This window comes from Carlito syrichta, unplaced genomic scaffold (genome assembly GCF_000164805.1).
Source record: "Carlito syrichta isolate Samal-C Ts95f unplaced genomic scaffold, Tarsius_syrichta-2.0.1 Scaffold302327, whole genome shotgun sequence".
In the NCBI taxonomy this organism is placed as follows: domain Eukaryota; kingdom Metazoa; phylum Chordata; class Mammalia; order Primates; family Tarsiidae; genus Carlito; species Carlito syrichta.
In genome coordinates this window covers 535329-555348 of record NW_007246423.1, presented here as the reverse complement: position 1 = coordinate 555348, position 20020 = coordinate 535329, and the positions used below count along the sequence as shown (strand labels likewise).

The 20020-nt window shown below is 37.6% G+C and overlaps 1 protein-coding gene across 1 annotated transcript in view; it reads left to right on the top strand.

Annotated features, from left to right (window-relative positions):
* ST8SIA6 (ST8 alpha-N-acetyl-neuraminide alpha-2,8-sialyltransferase 6) overlaps positions 1 to 20020 on the top strand; it is a 51304-nt gene that overhangs the window by 13177 nt on the left and 18107 nt on the right. The window contains exon 2 of the mRNA XM_008056337.2: positions 5895 to 5981. The gene's annotated coding sequence lies outside the window, so the exon portion shown is untranslated. The remainder of the gene's footprint in view (positions 1 to 5894; positions 5982 to 20020) is intronic.

Here is a 20020-nt window from a genome sequence, read left to right as displayed (position 1 = left end):
TGTACACCACTATACCTTGCTAATTTTTGTGATTTTGTGCAACAGAGTCTCATTATGTTGCCCTGGCTGATCTCGAACTCCTGGCCTCAAGAAATCCTCCTATCTCACCCTCCTACGATGCTGGGATTACAGGGGTGAGCCACTGTCCTAGCAAATTGCCACTTTTATCTTTGGGTGTCCTCTTATATGTCTGAAGATTTCTTTTTATAAACTTGAAAAGTGGGTCATCATTTTTCATCTCTAGACATTTTATAGTGATTGCATTGCAAAAGGAAATACGAAAATCTGAAATATCATTCTTTGTTTATTCATTCTTTCCTGGTGATATATTTGCATGTTGTGGATATTTATGAAGAGGGAGCTTAAGGCACTGAAAATATTATCTTATGTATTTGCTGTGAGGTACTGCTTGATTTTGGCATCGTATCAAACTAGTCCACTGAAGTAACATTCAGTTACTCCTAAAAAATGCCAAGAAAGAGCACCATGAATAGGTTTCCATTTGTGCTACATATTCTTTGCTGACCATCCAGACCTACTCTCCATTCTTTTCCTTCTTGCTTTGAGCCCCTGCAGGCTGACTTCCTTGGACTGCATTTGTTGAACCCTCTTATCCTGCTGGGTAGGTTCAGCCTATAGGAGTTATTGGCAGGAGAGTAGAAGGTGGGAGAAGAGAGTTGGAGGTATTTACTCCTCTGTGTCCCTCTCTGTGGGCTGGGATTAGGGGTGACTGCGGTCACCCTCTTCTTCACCTTTTAAAGTTCTTTCTGGGTCACCTGTAGACTTGGGATGCTCAAATCTCTCCCACCATTCCCTGTTGCTTTCCCTAGTGTGCTTCACCAGTCTGTGTAGGCTTTCCTATACCACATCCCATCCTTTTGTAAATAGTTACATTGTTTCCCTCTTGGTTGACTAAGATTAGTCACTACTCACAGCTATGGCACACGGTTAATACTTCAAAAGTTAATTTTCTAGGACAGAGAAAATACCTCCTTCTTAAAAAAAAATAATAATCTCTGACTTTTTCAAATAATGCATTGGTAGAACTTGGGAGCTTTCACTGGGGCTGTGAAGAAGTACATTGGAATCTTCAGGAGTAATCTCTGAAGTGGCTTTATAATATTTATTTAGCTTGTCTGAAGGACATTAAAAGATATGGAGCCGGACTCGGTGGCTCAGCCTGTAATTCCAGCACTTTGGGAGACCAAGACGAGTGGATTGCCTGAGCTTGCAGGTTTGAGACCAGCCCAGGCAACTTGGTGAGACCTCATTTCTACAATATATCAAAAATTAGCCAGGCATGGTAGCTCAGGCCTGTAGTTTGGCTACCTGGAAGACTGAGGCGGAAGGATTGCCTGAACCCAGCAAGTCAACGCTGGGGTGGCCGTGAGTGTGCCACTGCACTCCAGTCTGGGCAACCGAGTGAGACTCTAACTCCAAAAAAAAATGATATGGAGATAATAAAAGTTTTAGATTCCTTTCTCCCATGCCAATTGACAGTACTCACAGCATCCTAATTAGAGGTTACCATCATAGCATAGTTGAAAACAATGTAAATTGAAGCCTTCTATGTTTAGCCGATGAATGTTGGTACTACTGTCTGGCTCAGCTCCATCTACTTGCCACGCACTTCTCTTTGCTTGACTTTCATACACTCATTAGCCATTCCTTTAAAAAAATGTCACCCAGTGGAAATGATTGGTTGTATTGATGAAAAATCTTGAAGCATTGTATTCATTTGCAGAATTTATTTTCATGTAGAGCTGAACTCCTCAGGGGCTTAGTAGAAACTAACTGCAAAAGACTTTTTGATCTACATAGAACAATCACTCAGAAAACTGTTGACAATATTACTGCGTTATCCTCATCCATTTCAATGGATGGAAAAACGTTGACTTTCACCTTGAAGAGATGTTATAGGAAACTAAATCACGATCTCAGCTGCTTACATGGGACTAATACATGAATATTCCTAAGATAACTTCTAGGTATCTAATAAGCACCCGATATAGTAATTCCCCTTATCCACAGGGGATCTGTTTCAAGACCCCCAGTGCATGTCTGAAACGGCAAATAGTATAGATCTTTATATATACTATGTTAATTTGATCTGATAACTGAGATAGCTACTAAGTGACTAGCAGGGAGGTAGTGTAGACAGTATGGATATGCTGGTCAAAGGGGTGATTTCTGTCCCAGGCAAAACAGAATGAGACAATTCAAGATTTCATCATGTTGCTCAGAACAGGGCACAATTTAGAACTTATGAATTGTTGCTTTCTGGAATTTTCCATTTGATATTTTTGGACCATGGTCACCACGGGTAACTGAAACCCAAGGAAATGAAACCGTGGATAAGGGGCACTACTCTAAATATTTAATGATTAAATTAATTAACCATAAATTATAGTGCTTGAAAAACCCTATATATATCTTAATTGAGATAAAACTAGCCACAGCATATGGGTCTTCATCTTCAAAGACTCGTTTCTGGAAAAATATTTAAAAGTTTAATAAGACATTTATAATCATTTAGCATGTTATTTATAATTTGTGGCTCATTTTGACTATTACTAATAATGATTTAAATAGACATTATTTATTCCTTTGAACATAACTTGCTACATTATTTAGTGTGATTTATTGTAGGTCTTGGGACCAGAAAATGTTTCTGATAGGATTAATTTTCAGTTTCATTATGAAAATAGATGAGATGCAGAATGATATATTGGAACGACTCAGAATTTGAATCAAAAGACATGAATTTAATTCCTAGCTCATCCACTTACAATGTGATATTGAGCAAGCTATTTATCTTCCCTGAACTTTGAGTTTTGTCATTCAGAAAAATGGAAGTCACATCACAAGCAGAACTGCATTTTAAGATTTTGGGGTGGGGCTGTGCTGTGTAAACTGAAACCCAAGTATAAATATGAGTTTACAGAAAGGATGATGTGATTTAGAACTTTTTACTTGACAGCAGATTTTGCAAAGACACACTTATCTGCCAAAGTGGCCCACACTTGGAGCGTTTATGTAGTTTTTCCTCCTCAAATGATTTTCTTCAGCAACCAAGCTACCGTCTTAGAACTGTGATGATACTATGGCAATCTTAATTTTCTAGGAAAGCTGGTAGGTGATTTATTTCTCAGTATAAGAGGGGAAATATTTTGGAAAAAAACTTCCTTTTTGTTCCTTATTCTTAAGTCTTCCCCTTTATAACATCAGAGGATAATGCCTTATTTCTAGACTGGATATAAAAATGATTCTTTGAACACAGTAATCTCAGGGCATAAGTAACCTGAGTACTGTCTTCTGATTGTAAAAGTCTCAGAGTATTTCTTCCTTTATGATAGATGGGTCTGCTATAATGGGTTCACTCGGTTTTACATATCAGTGTCTATGAAGTCAAAAGCCATCTTTTCCAGCTAACTTGCCAGTAAGATTAGATACATTTTGATTGACATCTTTCAATATTAAGTTAAGTTGGGCCCAGCTACAATTTATGGGGAGATGCTTAAAACAAAATGTTTTAAAGACTATGCATCAATGTGCCTTTATTCTAATTGACCATGGTGGCAATTTTAATGTTCCATACTAATCTTGACATACAGGCAAGAATGATTTCAAAATGGCTCACAAAATCTGATTTTCAAGTAAGCTAAAGTAAAAGTATCATGTACTCAGGAACATTTGCACAAAATCTTGGTGGAAACAAAAGTCACCTTTAACTTTTCATGGTAGTAGTTGCTGTTTAGATCTTATATGCTAGTTTGGTTTAACCCGAGCTTTGGCTTACTCTAGATTAGTTTTGGTTGATGGGGCACATGAGCAGCAAAGGTTTACTTGGCCTTTTCAGCAGGCCTCCATAAGGCTCAATGTATCTGGACAGTGTATCTCTCCTTCCTGTTTCTTGTGCTTTGAGTTTGTTGAGATTCTTGGATCTGTGAGTTTATCATTTTTGTTAAATTTGGAAATATTTTTCCACCACAGTTTCTTCAAATATATATATTTGTGTCTCTTCTCTCTGGCTAGGACTATAATGATGCATACATTAGGCCACTTGAGGTTGTCTTACAGCTGACTGATTCTCTGTTCATTTTTCATGCGGTCTTCCTTTTGTATTTCATTTCCAGTAGTTTCTATTACAGTGTCTTCAAGTTCACTATTCTCATTATCTTAGCTGTACATTATGAGAAATTTAATTTCTTTTTCATCTAATAAATGACATTTAAATAAAATTTAACTCTGACACATTTAATTTTCATGATAGGATGGCAAGTTTTCACTTACTATACTTCTTATGCAATGTTTTATCCTGATGACTTAAAATATACTAGGAATCCTTATTGATTTATTTAGATAAAATATTTATATTTGGCCTTTCCCTTTCCAATTTCTCTCTAGTTGAACTTGGTGAGAAAACAATTATTTTTTACTTTGTCTCATGGACACATAGCACACATAGTGTGCTGATTGTTGTCTTGTTTTTAATATTATCAAGTGATTTAAAGCCATGCTTTGGTGTAAACAAGACTCTCTAGACAGGTGAGAATAGTCATGGTGCTACATCTATTTCAAAGAGCCAGAAATTGAGAGAGCCTTTAGGCTAATATGTGTGTACTTTTTCTTTTTGGGTTAACACTATCTAGCAGAAGGTCTCTGGCTGTCTCCTGCCATTTGGAGACAGACAATATCCACTTCAGCTAGGAAATATCACATTTAGGCAAAGTTTGGGGGTCAGAGGTGTAGTTTGGCATACCAAGACAAGCACTAGGACCCTGTGGGTGAGGCAAATCTGCTATGGCTGGAAGTGTGCAAACAAAACTAATTTTAATCCCTCCTATGGCAGCTCTCTGCTTTGCTTCCCCTTTGATATTTAGTAAAGCATTTTGAGATTTCCAGCTTTTCTCATCTGGGACTGTAGGAAATAAGGGAAAATATTTTTCATTCATGTTGGCACCATCACTGAAGTGAAAGAAACCCAAAAAGAAGGTAAATTTCAGCGGCAAAGGGGTTGCTTGGGTAACTACATTCCCCACCCGTAAGAAATATTTTCACTGAGAGCTAAACTTTGGAGGGTCTGCATTTTTACTGTATGTGGGTAAAGGAGTAATGTTTCCTGACAAGGCTACCTTACCAATATATACTCTATCTCATTGTAGAGCCTTGATATCTAATAGGTGGCATCTAATGACTAAGTTATTGATTGAAACAGAATGTAAGGGTTTTCTCATTCAAAGGGATATTTGCATTTCAAATGAGAATACTTAAAGACTAAAGGGTATTCTGTGTTTAAGGAATTAATAATACTTAGTGGTGGAATTTCACACAACCAGAGATCTGTTGGGGATGGGGACAGCTCAGTGCTTCTTAAACTATACCACCGTGTCTGTAGATTTTTATATCACTATACGTCTGTCTTAACTTACTCCAACCTGGTTTTTGAATGTACTTAAGTTAAAACCTAAGATGATTATTTTGAATAAATTGTGTCTATACATTCCAAGGTAAATCTATGTTCTTAGAGCCTGAAAAAAAAATGACAAACTACATATTTAGGGTAAACATTTTTCAAGTGTATATTTATTTGTCAGTGAGTTAAGGCTAAGGTGAAATGCTCATAAGGTACATAGGTGAGTTGGTATGATATCATGGTTTATAATATATACTTGGTTTATGATACGTGCAGATTACAAATCCCTAAACCAACATAATAATTATTTGCAAATCGTATTTTCTAGGTGTTTTGAAACAAGTACTATTGTAGTTACTTCTATTTTACTTCAGAAAAGATTTAGAGAACTAAAGTAAATAGATTACAAAAGTATCCTCTAAGAAGATTCATATATGTGAGATCATTATTTTCTAATTTATTGACATTTAACTTTTAGGTATTCAGAGGATGACTACCTTCAGATTATCACCAATATACAGAGCTGTCCATGGAAACGACAAGCAGAAGAATATGCAAATTTTAGGTAATTTTTTTCATAAATAATATGAGATTTTTAAAATGTCTGGTTCATTTGCTTTTTAGAAACATAAGCAACATGCTGTTGAAAAAGAAAAGTAAAAGGGACCAGCTGGCAATCCGAATGATTGAATTCCAAGACCCTCTCATGAGGCACACGGCACTCCACCCTATCTCTTGTACAGAAATGTGTAATTATGTTACTGGAATTAATTACAAAAATCCCAAAATCAAAGGAAAGCTTTTATTTTTTAAATTATGTTTTAAAGATGCTGCCTTTTCCCCTACTATTTATACTTGGCATTTATTTATTTTGTAAATACAATAGTATCAGGGAATGTTTGGCAAACATAAACCATAATCCCATCATTTTAGAACAAAATGGTTTTGCTGTCTGCATTTGTTCTTCCAGTTTCTCCTCGTTAGCTTTTATACACAAGTGACATTCAGTGGTGTGTGTCACTCTAAGCAATAAGCTATGGAAGAACTGTCACCCTGGCAAAACCAGGTTATCTGTTGACTGTTGCAAGGCTAGCCATGTGGAGAATTTGTAGCCCAACCAGACAGAAATGCATTGAGTTAAAGCAATATGCTTTGGAGGTGCATCAATATTTATCTGGAACTCTTTTTCCCTATTAACCTCCACATATCATAGAACTAGGTCAGTTGTCCCTGTGCTTGCTTCGTCTAGATTGCTCAGGCTTTTGTTTGTTGAGTTGATTTGTTTTTGTTTTTGTTTTGCCCACATTCTGATTCCTGGCTGTACATCCCACACCACTTTTGTCCTGTGGCAAATTTATTCTATTACAATCCAGAGACGTGTATCTTTACTTTTGTATTATAAAAATCTTAATAAAAAGATCCTGCTTTCCACTAAAATGCTCTCAGAAATAGCTGCTGTTTGGTTCTCTTTGTGCGTGTGTGTGTGTGTGTGTGTGTGTGTGTGAGAGAGAGAGAGAGAGAGAGAGAGAGAGAGAGAGAGAAGGCAGTTCTTTTTGCTTGCATCGTGCTGTAGTAGAATTTTGTAGCATAAAATATTCTAGAAATGAAACAGCTAAACAGAAATTCTCTTTCCAGCCTCCCACCCTGAAATGCCAGATAGGAAGGATGCTTAATGGCATCCCACAGTAAGTCATGACATACAAGTGTCTACCCACTAGAGGGAGGATAACCACTGTCTGCCCTTCCTTTAGTCAGAATATGCCAGTATTGTTGGACCAACTGCCTATGATTCTGTGGCCATTAGGGGAGGGGTTCTGGTTAACAGCACTAAGTGAATGAGTAGCTTCCTGATTGGGTCAAGGCTAAAAGTGAGTATCTTCCTCTACTTAGTAGACTCATGGATGCCATGACTTACTATGGATTCCCTTTAAGCATCTTTCCTATCTGGCCTTTCAAGATGGGAGACTGGAAAGGGACTTTCTGCTTAAGTATTTCATTTCTGGAGTATCTTATGCTGCACAATTCTACTCAAGACGGAATTTGAAAGATTCTAGTGGCAGAAAAAAGACCAGAGAGAAAGTTGCATAATCATAACCTGAATGAGCACAGGGTCAACAAGTGGTAAGAGTCTGATTCTAAGAGTCTTTTCTACTTATGCAAAAAAGGAAGAGGGAGATATTGAGGTATCAAGCTATTAAGGATCAATCCAAGACAATTTGCTATAAAAATAGATGAGTCGTAACAGCAATAATCAAAGTGGGAATATAGGAGCTTCAGCTTCTGATTGTTAAGTTGATTCAGACCAAGCCTCTTAAGAATAATGCAGAGAAGACCAAGTATACTCTACACCTGTTTGAGGGCATTGGCGAACTACCGAGGTCGGGAGAATTAAGCGAACCAAAACCTGGACTATGAGGGAACACAAGGGAGGTGAGCCGAACATTTGGGGCTGCTTTCTCTCACAAGGAACTTTCTGAATATAAAAGCAAAGGCATGGCTGAGAGGCAGAGAAGCTGAGCAGAGCTTCCAGCAATCCACAGAAAAACCAGTTCTCAAAAGGACTAAAGCCCAGATTTGAATTATTTCCATCCTGAGTTGGATTTAGATCCACCCTTAGTGTAGGTGCTTGGTGGAAGCAAAAGTAAATCCTTTCTAAAGGAAGGTAACCTTAATCATTCAGAGCATTAAGTTACCTCTGCAAATTTTTACACACAATGTCTGGCTAAATTTTTAAAATATATTCTCTTTTAAAGGTTTTTCTTTTGCTCATTTTTTTCCTTTTTTTTTTTAAACAAAATTCAGCAGTCTCTTCAAATCTAAACGTGCATGAGAATCGCTGCTACAGCTTATGATGGATAGAAGCTGTATAGCTAGATGGGATGTGGACAGAGTAGAGCCATTCCTACCTTTGTACCATCTTAGTGTTAAAAAATGTATCAGGACTGGGCGCGGAGGCTCACGCCTGTAATCCCAGCACTTTGGGAGGCCGAGGCAGGAGGATTGCTTGAGGCCAGAAGTCCAAGACCAGCCTGGGCAACAGAGTGAGGCCTCGTCTCTACAAAAAATAAAAATAAAAAATTAGCTGGCTTTGGTGGTGTGCACCTATAATGCCAACTACTCAGGGAAGGATCACCGAGCCCAGGAGGATGAGACTGTGGTGAGCCATGAGATGTGATTGTGCCACTGCACTCCAGCCTGGGCCACAGAGTGAGACCCCATCTCAAAAAAATAAAATGCATTAGTAAACATGCTGAGTACCCAATGGCCTATCCATGCCTTCAGGACTAATCTAAGTAAACATCTGGTGCTATAATACTTATTGTTTATTGTCATTCAAGGGAACAGGCATGGTAACATTTATGTATTTACTTGAGTATTTACTATATTGTAATGTTCTTTTTATGGGCATATTTATAAACTAAATTATATACACCCTCAGCAGAAGTCTGTACAATGAAATCATAGTAAATCTTCACTTTCCTAAATTTTTACTGATATAGCTTACCAAATCTCAGAAGTCTCTAACTTTTTTTTAGAGGTATGTCCCCTGTTATTATTGATGTCAAGTAGCTAAATAATTTTCCATTTGATTTATTGGGGGTATTTTATACCAAATGGAAGGAAAGTAAAATGAGAGTCTTAAAATTGTGATAATATTTTTTAGCAGCAATTATAAAAGTTACATCAAATTCTGAAAAATATGAACAGGTGAAGATATTCTAAACCCATCTGCAACCTGATTATTGAAACGTCCAACAGTTGGCACTGGGACTATTTGAAAATTATAAGACCTCTATGGTCAAATGATCTAACAATAAGAGAGCTTAGAAGTTATTTTTCTAAATAAATAGGCTACTTGCTAGCAAAAAGGGTAAAATTTATTCCACAGCAAATGTTTGTTTAGGATTTGCAAAGTCAAAGCCCTGTAACCCTTTTTAATGCCTTTAGTACAGTGTTGGGCCCAAAACAGGCACTCAATAAATATATATTAAATAAATGGATGCCTGAAAGCAAGGTTTTCTTACCTCAAAGAATTTATAGTCAGTTAGCAAAACAAGACATAAAAACATGAATATTTATGATTGTCAGAATGAGTGATTTAGACAAATGCTGTGATATATTAATGCAAGATCACTGTGGGATATAATTCTAGAAACATTTCGTGGAAAAAAGCAAGACTTGAGCTGAATCTCTGGTGGGGGTGAAAAGGGAGGGAGAGACCAATTTGGGAGTGATGTGATCAGGAATAAAGGCTGGCAAGTTTCAAGGCCAACTAAGGGGAGAGCAATGAACTTGTACTACTAGGCGCTTGAGATAAAGGGAATAAGTATAGGCAGAAGGAGAAACATCTGACGATGCTGTTTAAGAAAAGAAAAAAATGAAAGACAAATCAGATAGAACAGAGTTTAATTCAGCAAAGAACGATAAGCCAATCACTGATAAGCCTTCCGAACCAGAGGAGGCTCGGAGACTCCAGTGCCTCGTGGTTGAAGAAGCTTGATGGACAGAAAAAAGAAAGTGGCATCGAGAAAACTGAAGTGAGGTACAGAAACAGTCTGATTGGTCACAGCTCAGCGTTTGCCTTATTTGAGCCCTGTTTGGACAATTGACCACATTTGATTGGCCATTCCTGGGCGATTGGCACAAGAGAAAGTTACAGTCTGTTTACACATCCAGCTAGGCGGCCCCTCACCAAGTGAAAAGGCACAGAGAAACTTCTAGGTCAAACTCAAAATATGCAAGGGGGCAGCATTGGGCTAAAGCTAATTTTAAAATGCGCAGGGCTGATTCTCAGAGTAAAATCCCCAGATGTTCTGCAGATACCAGGAGCCCAACAGGAATATTACTAGCAAGAGAATGACAAGATGAATATATTGTTCTAGGGAAAGTATTTGGTTAGTGTCATGTTATGCAAGTGGGAGCGTTCAGAGGGAGTGAGTTGTCTAAAGAAATCAGAGCGAGAGGTGGTTGTAGTAAAGTGACTACAGGATTGTAAGCGCCTACATCAATGATAGCTGTGAAAATATCAAGAAAATGGTGCTTGATTATGAGCTCTTTGGCAACATGGTTTATCTTATTTATCATTGCATCTCCAGTGCCTATCACATAGATGGTACCCGATAAATAGCTGCAAAACTAAAAACTTGGTAGGACTCAGTTACTTGTTGACTTTCAGTTCACTAGTTGAAGGAGAAGAAAAACAAAGTCAAGAACCTTGGGTCTGGTTGGTTGGGATAATCACGGTGCACTGACAAACAGGAAGACTTCAAACAAAAATTGCCTTTGAGAAGATAAGCCCATTTTGAACAGAATGTGTTTGAGCTGGCTTTGGGACAGCTGGATACAGAGGACCTTTCCTTGATCTGGGTAAACTATAAGTGGTAAGAGAAAATGAACTCTCGCCAAAAAGAAAAATAGCTATAGTTTAAAATTGCCTTATGTAAGAAATATGGCTTCTCCAAGTCTATCTTGTTACTAAAACACCAGAGGTTCAGTTCAGATCTTGTTGCTCACTGCACAGAAAGCCAGTTCAACTGAGGAGAATGGGAGACTAGTCTCAAATCTGTCTCCTCGACAGAGTGAGATTGAGGATTTTTATAGTATGGAAAGGAATGCAACTCTGTATGGGAAAACAAAAATTAGGGAGGGGTATGGAAGCAGTCTCAAGGAGTCAGGGTCTGGCGTCTCATCGTCTGGATGTTGTAACCTTAAGTTTTAGTCCCTTGTCTGAGGCCAGTTTCCGGAGGAAGGAACTCTGAGGAGAAAAATGTAAGGTGGGGAGGGGGTCAGTTTTTATTTTTATTTAAAAAACCCATAAATATCAGTTCTAGGAAACTGGGATGGATTTTAGGAAACTGGGGTGGTTCTACCCCTAGTCCTACCCTAATGGTAGAGTTTGCTCTCCATTGGCAGATTCCTAAACTTTAATCATTCAGCACTTAATTGTGGGTCTGAGAACTTTGTAGCCTGGGATATGAATCTCCAACTTCTCTTAGCCTTTACCTGGAAACAAGAGAGCTTAACTAGAAAGGTCCTCAGCCTGAATTCCATGTCAACAGTTTCATAAAACCCTTGAAGTTGTATGTGAAGTAGTGTATATGTTTCTGGGAAAAAAAGATCTGTAACTTTAATCAGATTCTCAAGCAGTCTAGGACCTTCCAAATGGACTCATGTTTTTCTAAGGACTTTCCTGGTCCTGAGACTGTTCGCTTTGAGATTTGATTGCTTGTTTCACCTTCTGCGGTGGCATGGTTATCACAAACTCAGGTGTGGGTCTGGTCAGATTCACCTTTCTCTCTCCTTCAGACATTTTAAGTTTCAGCTATGAATTGGTGTTTCTCTGTGATCCTAGTTGAAGGTAGTAGTTAAAGAAAGATTTAAGTAAGATTTGAACATGTTCTACCCTCGGTTTTTTGTTGGTATCTAATTTTATTTACATTTAGCTGTACAAAGTCAACAATGTTGAGGTATCTGCCTTTTCTGCTTTTAAAACCATTTATTGATTCTCCTATTAGAGATTTTTCCCCCAAGCGCAAGCTAATACACAGACTAATTCGAGGAAAATCTACCAGGGATCTCAGTCTAAGAAGGTATTACTCTTCACATTCTTTCCCTCTCATTTTTTAGAAACTGATGGATAATCATTTGCCTAAGCATGACACTCAGCTATTTGAGAATAACATTGAGATGCTTAAATTTAAATTCAACATGATATGAGACGCCCCCTACTCTTCCTTCTCCATTTCCTCTCCTTCACCCTTGAAGGCTGTTTTGTGAAGCTCTAAAAACTTCTGGTAATCAGGTTTTATCCCAGCAGATCTTTGAGCTTCAGTAATTAGTCTTAGATTCCCTAGGTAACTTGCATGGTAATTACTGCATTAGCTTTCTTGAATGGTTTTCTAACTTAAAAGAACTGTATTCATTTGTGTAACCAATTATGGAAAACTAATAGGTACACAGCAACAGTGCTTCATTTTTATTTTACTTTCACTTTTCCCCCCAGAAATACACACATTATTATTTTGTCTTTCAGTTTCTATTAGATTCTCTAATATCATTTGATTTTCTTTTTTTTTTTTTTTTAGACATCCTCATATTTCAAAAAGAGATGAGTTCTGGAATCCAAGATGATTGAATATTTTCAATCATATATTTACTGAAAACTTTGTGGCTGAAAACTGTGCTATTATATAAGTACAACTGTTTTCGTCTCATGCAAATGAGATACCTTTCAAATAACTTGTAAAACAGGTATTTGTGCCTGATTACTTTGTTATAGATAATGAATACATAATAGCAATTATATCAAATCTTGGATTATCCCCTCAGATTTGATTAAATTAAAATCTCTAGAAAGTTATTCCTTTGTCTGTGTTGTGTTGGATATATGAGAAAATATTTGTGTTGTTATTTGTAGATTCACTGATATTTCTAAAATAACAGCCAGTGTGTTATTTCCATTTTTATTTGAGTTCTTTGGAAAAATATACAGTGTCAAACAAAATAAACCTACAGAACATATAATCTAGGTTAAATTTTTTAAGTTACATGACAGTGACATTGTTCAGTGTCATTCAATGATTTAGATACAAAATAGGTGGCATAAGTTAATCAATATTTTGCAAAAAAATCACAGAATTGGATAACCAAACTTAGTTTTACCGACAGAGTTTCCCATTGTCTTCTGAAATATTACCCCAAAAGCAATACTGTTTGATTTTGGTTAGCATTTTGTGAGCTTGCACTTTTTCTTTCAATCAACATTTATTGAAATTATTATGTTCCAAGCATTTTGTTCTTTAGCACAGATTTCTTGGAAAAAGCAAAAATCATCTATATTAGAGACTTCTTTTGTTTATACAATACCAGGCTCATTTTCTGAACCTTTCTTCTTCTTCCCTTTAAATAGTTGCTGTTTACAATTCATATGGGGTGACTATGACAGCTGAAAGCAATACATATTTTATTTTTTTTAATTTAAGAAGATATGTGTGCTTTATGATAGGTGTTTTGGGTCAGTTGTCAAATTGAAAAAGCTTCTTTTCTTTGTTTCCTCTGCAACGAGACCATTTTTCATTGTTAATATCCTGTCAAATCATCTTCTATTTGTCATGCCATACAGTATGCCTGTGCACTTAGAAAAGCAACAAAACCACACCATGTCATTACTTTTGCCATATTTAATAATAGAGACTAGCTTCTGTACTTTTAGGGACTAGTTCCTAAATCTTCAGAATATAAACCTTGCCATGAAACTGTGTCAAACCCACATGGGATTCGCTGATCTTCTAAATTTTATTTTAAAATTTACCTCTAAAGTTGTACTCAGTGTTAACTATATTTTTTAATGCTCCCATATCAAATAAGCCTTCTGGGCTGCCATGTCTTTCTAATCCGCTTTTCCTTATAACATTACTTGCAATGTCTCCATTGGTACATTACATTGTTTGTGCTGGCACAATATCCTGATAGACAGAGCTTTTGCCAGTGTTTCAGCATTGTCCCTTCACTTCTGAATTTACCTGTTAGCCTCCTGTTCTTTGCTTTGATGATCATATGTTTAAAATATTTTATTTCACCTTGGTTTAGTTCTTACATTTTACTCAAATATGTGAGCTGATTTTTCATAAACTTAAAAATACCAATCAGGGAAAAACTCAGACATCTAACTAAATTTGATCTTTGAAAGAAGTTTTAATTATTTTAAATTTAATTTTTTATTTTTAATTGACAAATAATTGTATACATTTATGGGATGCAATGTGATGTTTTAATGTCTGCATACATTGCGGAATGATTATATCAGGCTAATTAACATATCCATCTTCTCACATATCATTTTTTTGGTAGTGAGAACATTTCAAATCTACTGTTTTAGCAATTTTGAAATACACAGTACTTTAATATTAACTGTGGTCACCATGCTGGAAAGTAGATCTAGAAAACCCTATTCCTTCTGCCTGACTGAAACCCTGTGCCCTTTGACCAACATTTCTACCCATTCCCTTCCCTCCCAGCCTCTGGTAGCCACCAACCTACTCTCCACTTCTATAAGCTCAACTTTTTTTAGATTTCTCATATAAGTGAGATCATGAGATATTTGTCCTTCTACACCTGGTATAATAACCTTCAGGTTTATCCATGTCATAGCAGATGACAGAATTCCCTTCATTATTAGGGCTGTATGTAATTCCACTTGTGTATGTACCACATTTTCTTTTCCCATTCATCCATTGATGGACACTCAGGTTGATTCGATTTCTTGGCTGTTGTGAATGATGCTGCAGTGAACATGCGAGTGTGAATATTTCTTTGACCTACCGATTTCAGTTCTTTTGGATACTTATTCATTCTCTTTCCTTAGACACCATTTCATTTAGGGCCCTAGGAATCTGGATTTCATCTTGTATGACTAATTGAAAGTTAAATATGTGGCTGCAGTACTAAAAAAAAAAAAAATCTTTACTCTGATCCTAGAGGAAACGTAACTGTTTTGATTTCCCCCATTTAACAAATGAAGAGGTAGAGGCTCAGAAAGTTTAAACTTTCCAAGGTGTCATCACCAGTACACGAGGGAATTGGACATCTTCATCTTGGAATGGTGTCTCGGTGTTCATTGCCCACTGTCATGACATGTAAAAAGTGATTAATTCGTTGGTCTTGTGTAGAATGGATACAGCAGGTAGCCTCTCCCACACTAGGCCAGGTTGAGGTGATGAAGACTTGGACTGGAGGCCCAATAGATCAGTCTAGAAGAGAGACACTGGGGTGGGGTTGGGGAGCATTCTGCAGTTTGAGGAAATGGAAAAGTGACAAGATGGTGACATGTGGGTTCCATAATTGTTGGAGTCCAATAATGTTCTTGGCTTTTCTGAACACCATGTCTTCCATTTTGTGCCTAACAAGATTCATTAAGAAACAATCTGTTATGTCTGACTTTCTAATTCTAAATGTATCAGTTACCTCGCCTTCCTAATTTTGTGAGAGAGCCAGGAGTTTGAAGATAAAACTCCACTCTGCAATTAGTGTCATGAATTAAACCGAAGCAGGGATAACTATCAATGTCCCATCCTGCCTGTTAGTGTGCTGTCACTCTCATGATCGCATGGACTAATAACAGCTCCTCTCTTGGTTACTGAAATTTCTCCCAATGTTCCAGGTGACTAGTTCAATTGTATGGCTAAGTCTATTTTAACTGATGTGTGGACATGTTGCTAAAAAGAAGTGACATCTATTTGAAGTCCTTAATTCTCTTCTCATCTATTGGGGGCAGAAGTGGAATGTTTTCCTGCCTTTGGAATCCCTATAAATCACTGGAATTCTTTGATTCTTAGTTTTTTTGTTTGTTTGGTTGGTTTTTTGAGATGAGGTCTCAGCTTTCCAAAGCTCCGAGATTGCAGTTGTGAGCCACCCTGCTGGCCTCTTTTTAAAACATGTTTGGTTCATGTGTCTTATTATTGACCTCTTTTGTTTGTTATCCCTAGTCTTTAATTTTATTTTAAATTTGATTTCCCCTGTAAGTGAATGAGTTTCCACGGGAACACCTTAAAAGCACCACTTTACCTTTTACAGTTGGTTATTGGTGACATCACCATTACTATCATTTGGCTAAGCCATTTCTCCCTATTTTTTTCAGTAAAATGAAGATACTACTTGCCTCTGTTTTTATGACTATTCAATAGTAAAATGCTCAATATAGAACCTATTATATGTTAGAATCAGTACACGATTGCTATTATTATTTCCAGTTTAATATCATTCTTCTAGCTTACAATTAATATTTTACTAAAAATAGTTTGAACTCTTCGGATCTGTAATATATAGAGCAAGTCCATGATGCAGCAATAAAACTAGAATAGTTTCAGTTTCAATCTTCTGCCTAGGGAGATGTGAAAACACTCATAAACCCCAGTTTTGCTTTTGTGATAATTTTCTATGGATGCTATCGTGCACTTGGCAAGAACCAACACTTCCTATTCCGTTTGTTCTACTTGAACTTTCTTTGATCTTTTCATGATGGAAAGCAGGTCACACAGGGCAGAAAGTATTAAACTTCAGCCTTCTAAGTTACAATCTTCCTGTGCATTACTTTCAGTAGAAAAAGACCTACCTTTATATGAACGGCCTGTGGCTTGTCCCTCCCTTTCAAGATGACTGGCCAAATCACGTGCTCTGAGGTCTAGCCAGGAATGACTCTGAACTGCCTGAAAATTAATCAGCCTGATTCTAGGCAGAGCCAAGAACTACGTATCCCTCCTCTTCCCCAGATTCTTAGCCATCGTTTGGGCCTAAATAAGGGTGACAAACCCAGGGTGGGAATGGATAATTTGTATTAGAGAGTCTGTTGGGTGAAGCCTAAGGGCAGAGATAAAAGGTCAGGATCTGGAAGGAAGCAAGAGGCCAAAAGCAGATCCCAGAGGTCAGGCAAAAACAGAAGCTGAGTCTGGGGCTGAAGCCAAAAAGCAGATGATGAATTCCACTGTGAACCGTGGGAGCTGTCCTGGAAGAATGCCTGAGATGTGAGCTGGCTTTCTAGGAGCACTTAGGGCCCCTGAGGCACCCGACTCACTGATGGCCATGAGCAGAACTGGCCTGCTTTCCTGTTCCTCTACCCGTGCGAGACAGAGACTCCACGCAGACACAGACTCCGGGGCAGAGCACAGAGGAAGCCCCTTGAGATACATGTGAATTACTTACACTTGCTGAAGCACACAATTAGTACTCGGTCTGGTAAATTGAAGTTCATGAAATAATGAGACCTTTTATAAAAGAGAGTGGCATAAACACAAAACATACTGGGAGCATTTCCCTTAAGAAATGCTTCACAGAGTAGCATGTTTGGTGTAATTACGCGTAAGACTGATTTAGCATCATAATTACAAAACTCTGTTTTCATAGGATTTAGTGTTAATTCAGAATCGCAATATGTTACCAGACAACATCTGCAAAAAAAAAAAAAAGCTTTCTGCTCATCCCTTTTTCTCCCCTAAAAATATCTAACTAGATAAAAGTATAAAAGTATATACTGTGAACAAAAGTTTAATATAAATGGCTTCTTTACATTCCCTTCACACATTTAACAATAATGGCAGTGACCTGAATTTTTTTAATGTCTGGAAGTTAAAATACATTCAGAAATCTTAACACTCATCTTAACAGTTGATTTTGTGTTTTTAGAACTTGCATTTCCCACACTGACGTAATTTGCAATTGGCTTTAAGTTAATCTTAGAAGGGCAGGGGACCATCGTGCAATGAGAGAGCTGGGGGGACCCTTGCAAGGTCAGTTCAGTCATAGTTACATGCTCATTCCAGATGACACCTGAGGGCAGACAGATGGGTTAGTCTCTCTCTTATTTTCAGACTTCACAATCCTACTCTTTCGCAATCCTACTTCCGGTTCTACTGCTGCAGTGTGATCCCTTTTTCCTTTACAAGTTATAAATTAAAACCGTAATAGGTCATCCCCTTCATTATGAACAGACCACTGCCTACCTCTTGGGAGGCTATTCCCTGTGTCAGGGAAGGCATCACCGTCTCCCAGTGGCCTGAATCAGAAACCTGTGCATGACGCGTGCCATCTTCTCCTTTGGTGCCCTTTTTCCAAACTTGAGCAGTCTCACGTACTAAATCTGTTTTAAATCTACCTTTTCATGTGTTTCAGTCCCACCACTGCTACTCTGGTCTAGATTACTGTGAAGGTTAATTGCTTGTGTCAACTTGGTTAGGCTATGGGACCCAGTTATTTAATCAAATACAAATCTTGGTGTTGCTGTGAGGGTATTTTGTAGATGTGCTTAACATCAACAATTAATTGACTTGAAGTAAAGGAGATTACTCTTGGTAGTGTGGGTGGGTCTCATCTGAAAAGTTAAAGAGCTTCAGAGCAAAAACTGAATTGTCCTGGAGAAGAAGTTCTGCCTCAAGACTGCAGCATAACTCTTACCTGCCTTTCCAGCTGCCAGCTTACCCTACAGATTTCAGACTCGCCAGCTCTAACAATTGTGTGGGCCAATTCCTTAAAATAAATATATTTAAATATATGCTGATACATGATAGATAGATAAAATGATAGATGATGGATGGATGGGTGGGTGGATAGATGAAATGATAGATTAGATAGATGATGGATCAATAGACGGATGGATAGATAGATGAAATGATAGACGATGGATGGATAGATGGTTAGATGAAATGAGATTAGATGATAGATAGATGATAGATCTATGGATGGATGTGTAGATGAAATGATAGATGATGGATGGGTGGATAGATGAAATGATAGAGAGAGAGAGAAAGAGATCCTATTGATTCTGTTTCTCTGGAGAGCCCAGACTTACATAACTACTTTTCTCTCTTAATTTGTATTTTGGTTATTGCTGCATAATAAATTTTCCCCAAACTGATGGCTTAAAACAATGATATCATATTTTTTCTCAGCTCCATGGGCTGGCTGAGTTCAGCAGGGAAACTCTTAATTGAGGGCAGTCCAGGGGTGGCTGGAACTGGAGTCATCTGACAGTTTGCCTGGGCAGTTAACATTGACAGCTTTCTAGAAATTCAGTTAGGACTGTCACATAGAGAACCTTCAAAGGAGCCTCTGCATGTGACTTGAGTTTCTTGCAGCACGATGACTGGATTTCTTGAGGAAGTGTCTGAAGAATGAATGTTCCAAGAAATTCAGACAGAAGCCACAAGACTTTTTATGACCTAGCTTTGAAAATCCCAGAATGCCATTTCTGTAGCACTGTTGGTCCAAGTAGTTACTAAGGCCAGTCCAGATCAAAGGTGATGAGTTTTAGATGTCATTTCTTGGCATATGCATATAGGGAGAGAAGGTGGCCACAGTGGCCATCTTTGGAGACTACCCACAACACTGGGTTACTGCCATATCCTCCTAACTGATCAGTGGGATTTTTATTCAGATTTCATTATACGATCTTCTTCTGAAGTCAGGGTATTTAACCTAGACTACATATGTCTCTTCTATAATTAAGATCCTTCAGTGGGTCAAGACCTTTCTCATAGAAGAAAGCCAGTGTTTATTTACCCTGTCTTACTTATGAGACACCTCATGATATAGTTCTGCAGTGTTTCTCAACAGCACTCTATCTCCTGAACCAGATAGGATTTCTCTCCAAATTTTGCATTTTCCACATTCTCTCTCTCTCTCTGTGTTTCTCTTTTTCTCCATCTCTCTCTGTCACTGTCTCTCACCCCCTCCCCCTGGTCTCTTTCTATCGAATATTCTGTCTGTGTAATTCTGTGGTTCTGTGTGATCATGTGTGTGTTTGCATTCTTGTCTGTCTGTTTCATGTGCCTCTATATCCTTGTTTTTTTATTTCTGTATTTTAATTATGTGTCTGCCACTTTTCTTTTTCTTTTCTGTCTCATGCAGAGTCCATCTGCTTCTTCTTCTCTTTATTTTTCTTGGTTTCTCCACTGTTTTAGTTTACTCTTTCTCTTGAAACTTGCTTCCTCTCTTCTGCAGTTAACCATAATATAAAAAGTGGAAATTTAAAAAAATATTTTCTGAGTTCATTAAACAGTTTTCTATTCCCTTTTCCTAAATTTATAAGCTTATGAATACAAGATTTGCTATAGT